General features: G+C 36.1%; 1 long non-coding RNA gene across 1 annotated transcript; it reads left to right on the top strand.

The window, feature by feature from the left end:
• Positions 1–3,783: 3,783 nt before the first annotated feature.
• Positions 3,784–8,197, top strand: LOC116474183 (uncharacterized). The gene is made up of 5 exons (XR_009215185.1): positions 3,784–3,883; positions 4,361–4,444; positions 5,716–5,860; positions 6,393–6,489; positions 8,107–8,197. It is a non-coding gene; the product is annotated as an uncharacterized LOC116474183 (long non-coding RNA).
• The last annotated feature ends 276 nt before the right edge of the window (positions 8,198–8,473 follow it).

Below are 8,473 nucleotides of genomic sequence, written 5' to 3'. Positions count from 1 at the left end.
CAGGGGAAATTCAAGTAGCTTACTTGAAATCCTTTTCTGAACAAAGTAAGATGAAAATAAAAAGCATTTGAAATAAATTGTTAGTCTCCCACTGAGTTTTTAATATGCTATACGTTTTAAAACTAACTGGCAGTATATGTTACTATCAGTTATGACTATGTAATTTACATATGGAGTTATGGATAACTCCATGAGTAAGTTATAGGTGGGAATAGCTATTTTGTGCTGTGGACATTGTAGAGTCTAAGATAAGTACCTTTCCTGTGAGGTTAGTGAACGGAAGTTTTTGGCTTTATCATTTGAGGCATTTGCTCTGCTCCTGCTACTTTTCCTTTTGGGTGGGCTTATGAGGTTCTCCATTGGCAGGCAGGGCTCTAAGTGCAGTAACTTGATTTGCTGTTGTAGTTGCTTAGGAACAGCAGCACTTCAGAAAGAGTGATGGCACTGCTGAGGCGCATTGAGCATCCCACTGCAGGAAACACTGAGGTGTGCCCTTAGCAACAGAAACACCCCTCTCAGGCGCCCACCCTCAATTTTGGAAGCCTCTTGTTACACATGTGTGATGAGGAATAGCTTTTGAAGTAAATCCAAGATATGTGCATATTACAAGTATAATAACTGAGTACTTAATATATATCAAGTTTGAAGCTTAGCTGTTGCTGATTGATGTTTAGCTCTAGACTTAAAGTTGCTTTCAAGTGATAACTGTCTTCATTTTAGGCTTGGGAAGCTACACATGCAAAATGGGAACAAGCAACAAAACTAATCCTTAGCTATCCAAAAGCCCAAATGGAAAATGGCCAGGTAAGTTTGTAAAGTTGCCTTTTGTCTATTAACTGATCTGCTAAATAGATGTACTTCACTTTGGTAATCGTTCACGAGTCACTCAGTAAAGTAAGCATATAGTTGTCTGAAGACTGATATTTAGTTGTGGTGTATCTAGACCTGTACTTTGGGCCGGGCGCGGTGGCTCACGCTTGTAATCCCAGCACTTTGGGAGGCCGAGGCAGGCGGATCACGAGGTCAGGAGATCGAGACCATCCTGGCTAACACGGTGAAACCCCGTCTCTACTAAAAATACAAAAAATTAGCCGGGCGTGGTGGCGGGCACCTGTAGTCCCAGCTACTCGGAGAGGCTGAGGCAGGAGAATGGCGTGAACCCGGGAGGCGGAGCTTGCAGTGAGCCGAGATTGCACCACTGCACTCCAGCCTGGGCGACAGAGCGGGACTCCGTCTCAAAAAAAAAAAAAAAAAAAAGAAAATAGACCTGTACTTTGTAATATGATAGCCACTAGCTATATAATATAATAGTGTGACTATTTAACTTAAATTTTAACATAATTAAAATTGAATACAATTCAGTTCCTCAGTCATATAGTAGCCACATTGCAAGTACCCGGTAGCCACATATGGCAATTACTTACACTGTTGGACAGCAGAGAGAGAAAATGTTTCCATCATCACAGAAATATTGGGCAGCACTGCTAGAGACTGTTTGTTGCAGAGACCATTTCTTTATCCTTTCTTGCTCTTTCTCCCTTCATCAGGGTGTTTCACAGAATTTTCAGAAAAGGAGCAACAGAGGTAGAGAAAAATTAACATGGAAACAATTCATTTTGCTATTTTGTTAGGTATTCTAATTAAGGAATGTCTTGGGCAGAAGATTGAACCCATAGAGTAAATGAAATTTTAAAATGTGGACAGTTCATTCAGCTATTACTATTGACTATATTATCTGTTACTTTGGAAATTGATGAGTTGGTGTTTGTGTGTATGTGATTCGTAATGTTCATATTGCTCTCATTATTAGGCGATTTATAAAAACTGGCTCTTCCCCCATGTTATTTTTCTGTCATGCTTAATTACAATAAGAAAAAAGTTATATTTTTGTGAAGCAAAATTGTGTACCTAATACCTTTATTTGGAGGGGACATGTAGCTTTAGATTACATACCATACAATTCACCCATTTAAAGTGTCCAATTCAGTGACTGTTTTTAGCATATTCACAGAGTTGTGCAACCATCACCACAATCAATTTTAGAACAATTTCATCAATTGAGGAAAAAAACTCGGTATCCTTTAGCTATCTCTGCCTCTAACAACCCCCCTACACACACACTTTTTTGTCTCTCTTCCCCCCGCTTCTCCAACCCTAGGCAACCAGGAATCTACTTTGTCTCTGTAGATTTGCCTATTCTGGATATTTTCTGTAAATGGAATTTTAGAATATGTGGGCTTTTATGATTAGCTTCTTTCACTTAGCATAATGTTCCCAAGGTTCATCCATGTGAAATCAAAGCTTTTTAAAAGAAATTTGATACTTGGGCAATTATATTAGTGTATGACAAAAATAAATCAGTAGCTCTTTAAAAATGTATATGGTAATTTGGGGGGTTGATTTTAATGTATTTTTTACATTTTTTATACTTGTCAGGGAAGAAATGTTGGATAAAGAGTAATTTGTCAAGTCTCAACTAATTTAGGTTTAATGCATGCTTTGCACAAAAATTTTGTGTTTAGGCTGTTGAAAGCTTCACAAGACCATTGTTAAGAGGCGAATGTCCCATGTGAGTGGAGGAGGACCCATAGATTTGTCTGACACAGACTCCCTACCGGCATGGATCAACATGACTGGCTTCCTTTGTGCCCTTGGGGGAGTGTGCCTCCAGCAGAGAAGTAATTCTGGCCTGGCAACCTATAGCCCACCCGTGGGTCCAGTCAGTGAACATAAGGGTTCCATGATTTCAGTGATGTCCTTGGAGGGAAATGCAGACACACCTGTCAGCAAATACATGGATCAGCTGTTGTCGTTAATGGTGTGTAACCATGAGAAAGTGGTACTTCAAATATGGACCAATGATAAGGACCTGGTGGGTCTAGAATTGAGTCTTGCTCTTTATCTGGTGCTATTTAACAAATTGAAGGAGACTATCAGCAAGTTTTTTGACTCCCAAGGACAGGTAAAGTGTGCTCTTTTTTATTTCTCACCTTTCCCTGTGAATAGAGTGACTTGTTTGAAATAATGAAGCCTTTTTCTTTCAGATTATTTAAATTAGGTGCTCACAGTTTTAAAAATTGTCAAAAAATTGTAGAAAGAAGAATCATCTCAATGAACATCAGCTTGCTTCTAGGAACTCTGATGTGTATGTGTGCCTGAGGGTATACGTGCCTTGTTTATGGGTATGAGTGTCTGTGTATATCTGTATGCCTGTTTGGCTGTGTGCCTGTGGGTGCATGTCTCTATTTGTGTGTTTAGATCAGTCAGTTTCATCTCTCTAGGGGTCTGTCTTCTGGGCATTGATGGCAAATCATTAATATATTTGTTCTCTCTATAGGTTTTATTGACTGATACCAATACTCAATTTGTAGAGCAAACCCTAGCTATAATGAAGAACTTGCTAGATAATCATACTGAAGGCAGCTCTGAACATCTAGAGCAAGCTAGCATTGAAACAATGATGTTAAATATGGTCAGGTAAGCCTTCTACTGAAATGTAGCAGAAACATACTTTAAGAGATAAGAAAAACCTCTTACACATTGATATTGATAGTAATTGATAAAATAATTTGCCATTCTTTACTGCACACAAACTAGGGTGTGACAATAAGGTAACCAGAAATTGTGTATGCTCTCATATAAATAAATATCTTACTGTTTTCAAACTTACGTTTAGTTCATTTTATTTGATGATTAAAGTATTTTGAATGCCTTCTCTTATGTCTATATCTGATAATTTTTTTATTGTCTCTGTGTCTGTATAGGTATGTTCGTGTGCTTGGGAATATGGTCCATGCAATTCAAATAAAAACGAAACTGTGTCGGTTGAAGTAACAATGGCAAGGAGAGATGACCTCTCATTTTGCCAAGAAATGAAATTTAGGTGAGTTCTCAAAAGAGCAATGTAGAGTCTTGTCAATCTTAATACTTCGAATGAAGTACAGAAATAGAGTAGAAGTCTGGTTACTGGTAGAAAGAATGACATAAAAAGAGAGCAATTTACATGTTTGTTTTTGTCTACGTCTCTCCTCAAATTTCCATAAGCTTTGTGCCTGTGGCAAGCCTCCCTTTTTCTAAAACTGTGCTGTACTTGAGCTAAGAATTTGATTCTGTTTCCAATCTGATATCATAACTAAGGGCCATAATGGAGGATAAATATCCATGTTGCTTGTTCCCTTCTGGCTTTTACATCTATGATAGCAGTATCCCTTTTATAAAGTCGTCATGTCACCTGGGTTATCTGCCAAATTATTTGCACTATAAGTAATCTTACATGACTAAAGGGGTGTGTGTGTGTGGGTGGGTGTGTGTGACTTCAAAAAAATTGTTTGCTGTTTCTATTTTCTCCACCATTCTATAGGAATAAGATGGTAGAATACCTGACAGACTGGGTTATGGGAATATCAAACCAAGCAGCAGATGATGATGTAAAATGTCTTACAAGGTAAAAAAAAAATGACTTTCAAATATTAGTGAGTTTTACTGTGAGAATTATAACTACTTCATTACAGCTTTATACTTGTATTTTATGTGTATTTAAACTTTTTAGATGTGAAACTTTTGTGTTTGAAATATGTAAAGACACTAATCTTTATTACTACTTTTTCTTGACCGATAGACTTTCAGGAAAAATAAATGTGCGAGAGTGGTATGTTTGGGAAGTTAGTGTTGTCAGTTTATGAAGAATAGTCTACAGTTATTGGGAAATAAGATATATAAAGCCTCAGATTGCATTTATGTTAAGATTAGGTAGATAAAGGTATTATTTGAGAAACTCATTGTGTTGAGTCTAAGAAACAATTGATTTCCTGATTCAAGCATGAGAGATAGAAAAGAAAAGGAAGTAATTAAGTCTACTTTAATGATAAATACTTATTGACACATATCAGAAAGTGATTAAACACTATGGACTGTATAATAAGCATTCACATATGTTTCTTTGACCAAACCTAGCTTTATAATACGGTTGTCTCTCAGTATCTGTCAGGGATTGGTTCCAGGAACCACCCGCAAACTCTTGCCCGCATCTCACTCCCATGAACACTAAAATCCACAGACTCAAGTCCCTAATACAAAATGTCATAGTATTTGCATATAGACTATGCACATCCTCCCATATATTTTAAATTATTTTTAGATTACTTATAATATCTAATACAATATAAATGTTATATAAATAGTTGTTGTACCATATTGTTTAAGGAATAACAACAAAGAAAAATCTGCACATGTTGAGTACAGATGAAAGCCTACTTTTTTTTTCCCGCAAATATTTTCAATCCATGGTTGGTTGAATCCGTGGATACAGAACTCGCTGAGACAGAGGGCCAATTGTACATGCTTGTGATTGAAGGTAGTCATTTTTCCTTGTAGAAAGTTAGTATTGCCTTCTCCCCATTAGAGATGATTTTGTATTCTGGGATCTGCATATTAATTCAAATTATTTGGGTTGTGCTAATAATTTGTTTAATGAAACATCATCCATGAGGTTTTTCTTTCCTCTGAGATTCCTTAATTGTACTTTAATATACAAGACTAGAATTGAGAGGAAACTTTATTTTCACATGTTTTGGGAGAAGAACAAATAGAAATGTGTCATTCATTAGGACTGACTGATTCAGAGTTTTTGTGCAAAGTTTGACCTTTGAACTCTTTGTTCCCATGTCCTTATTTTAATTCAAACCTTATGCTCAATTCTCAACTCTTTGTTTTTAGGTGGTTACCCAACGTTTCCCTCAGAACAGCATCGGTGCAGTAGGAAGTGCCATGTTCCTCAGATTATCAATCCTGCCATTGCCTAACCATGTGAAGCAGGGATTTTAGATAAAAAGCCACCACCTAGAATCAAAAGGGGCTTGAAGTTAATGTCAAAGGTGAATTATTTGATAATCTAGCTATCTTAAGTTCCCCTTCCAACTAAAGTTTCAGCTTTTCTTATAGTACTTACTCTTACATTTATATTTGAAATACCCTACGGTTTTCAATTACGTGTTTTTATTTTGTTTATATTACAAAGGATTCCTTAGCTAGGTACCTGATGGACCTTATTTTCATGAGAAAACATTTTATTATAGCAGATGTCTTGTGTCATGAAGATAATTTTTTCTGTAATCATTCTAAACATTCTGAAACAGACTAGAATGTAGACTATAGGATTTTTTATTTTAAAAGACATTGAACATTTTTTATGTGTATGTTTACATGTAAATATAATAATTATATTTGGGAAGAATAGAAATACTACCTAAAAAAATTTATAGAATGAGGAATGATTGATTTTAACTACTAGCAGAAATTATATCAATGAGAATGAATTTTCTCAAGACTATATTAATGTATAGACTTCATACAATAAATAATCTGATTATTTATAACCGTGTTTTATTGTGTAGATACTTCAGAGTATTGCCAATCATATTCTCTTCACAAAAGAAGAGCATATGCGGCCTTTGAATGATTTTGTGAAAGCAGCTTTGATGCAGCACGAAGGTAAGCTACTTGCCACTTATTCACTTGCTCTGTTTGAATCGCATATTTTCAGCTTCACATAAGTCCAGGTACCTGTTTTACATGAAGTTCCTGTGGAGGTTTTTCTCTTCTGCTCTAGGTCAAGACATAGCTTGTCTTATTTTATTTTACTATAAAGACAGTCATAAAAGGAATTAATTTTTTTATAATTTGGTAGTGATTTTCATCTTTGAAAACCAAGAGAGATTTTGGACATGTCTAGTTAAAGGATTTGAGGATGGTACAATATGGGGACAAGGAAGAAGTAGAATTCCTTTTGTTTAAAACTAAAACCAAATTGGTATCGATAATGCATAACAATGTTTAATAAGGTTTTTTTGATGTTAGAATATTTATGATACTTAAATTTGGAACTGTATCTAAACTGTTATTCTTTAAACCAAGTAATGCAAACATGTAAGATTTGTTCATGAGTAACTGAACTTTATGATTTTAGAAAACTTTTCTGCTGGATTTCTACAACCAGGTATTTCACTTTATTTCTCTGAGTTATTGGCTTATCTGTGAAGTGGGGATAAACTATTTGCCTGAGTTGTTTTTAGAGAAAAAAATGAGATAATTCATTAGAAAGTGCTTTGTAAATTTATGTCTCGAATTCTGCTTTTCATCCAGTGTGAATCTAATTGATCCTCATCATCTAAGCTAGCCTTGTACAACTCTCTCTTCCAGTTTATCATCATTGTAGTTGTTACCGACTTTCTTTCTGTTAGGGAAATTGGAGTTTCAAAGGTATATTATTGCTGGCTGAGCATGGTGACTCATGCCTGTAATCCCAGCACTTTGAGAGGCCGAGGTGGGCAGATCACAAGGTCAGGAGTTTGAGACAAGCCTGGTCAATCTGGTGAAACCCCATCTCTACTAAAAATACAAAAATTAGCCAGGCACGGTGGCAGGCACCTGTAGTCCCAGCTAGTCGGGAGGCTGAGGCGGGAGAATTGCTTGAACCCGGGAGGCGTAGGTTGCAGTGAGCCAAGATCACGCCACTGCACTCCAGCTTGGGCGACAGGGCAAGACTCTGTCCCAAATAAATAAATAAATAAATAAATAAATAAATAAATAAGATATATTGCTGAATGACAAGCCATGTTGGAAAGAGAGTGAATGTCAGCATAGGATTCGTATTCTGGCATACTGAGTACCCATAGAAAGTTAAAAGGATCAAAGTTTTAATCCTGCCTCTGACCTAACAGGCTATATATCTTTGGGGAGGTCTTTTGTCTGGACCTTCATTTCCTTATCTGTAAAATACTAGTCTCTTCCCAAAGTTTCATCCATCTCAATTTTGTTGTTGTTTAACTTCAGAAGCTGAAGCCAGGTATCAGAAATGGAAAGCCAACTTTCTCCTTGTCCTTTTTACTTTGTCTAATGACAAATCACTTTGTTGGAACAAGCCCTCCGTATTTGTAATTGTAATCTCAGTTGCTTCACAAAGTTATGTCATATAAATTAAATTCAAACTTAAGTCTGGGTGTCTCTGGTGTTGAAAATTCTAATGACTGTGTTTTTTAAGGTTTTTCCTTGATAGAGCATCTGATTGTCCTACAGTGATGCACTAAATCATAGTTTTTCCTTCATCAGTGATGGCAGTGTGCTCACTTTACATGTCTACTCTGGAACAATCAGGAGAAAATCGGCCAGTATCTTTCCAGCAACAGGTAAGATTTCTCAGTCATGGGGATAGTGAACACTCTCCATTTAAATTTAGATTAATAAAATTATTGGTCATGAATTGTGTTTTTTACTTTGCTGCATCTTGGACTAAGGATTATGGTTTAGAAAGAGAAAGACTCTTTTTTTAAAAAAATACAAACACAAGATTAAGTCATATTAAATAATCAACAAACCTACGTAGGTTCCAGTGGTTATTATTATTATTTTCTCAAGTTAAGAAATCACAGATTAGCTCTTTGGGTTTGTATGGCTTGCAAACTGTCATAGACCCAAA

The sequence above is a fragment of the Hylobates moloch genome, unplaced genomic scaffold (assembly GCF_009828535.3).
Source record: "Hylobates moloch isolate HMO894 unplaced genomic scaffold, HMol_V3 SCAFFOLD_10, whole genome shotgun sequence".
Taxonomy (NCBI): Eukaryota; Metazoa; Chordata; class Mammalia; order Primates; family Hylobatidae; genus Hylobates; species Hylobates moloch.
This window is presented reverse-complemented; position numbering and strand designations above follow the sequence as displayed.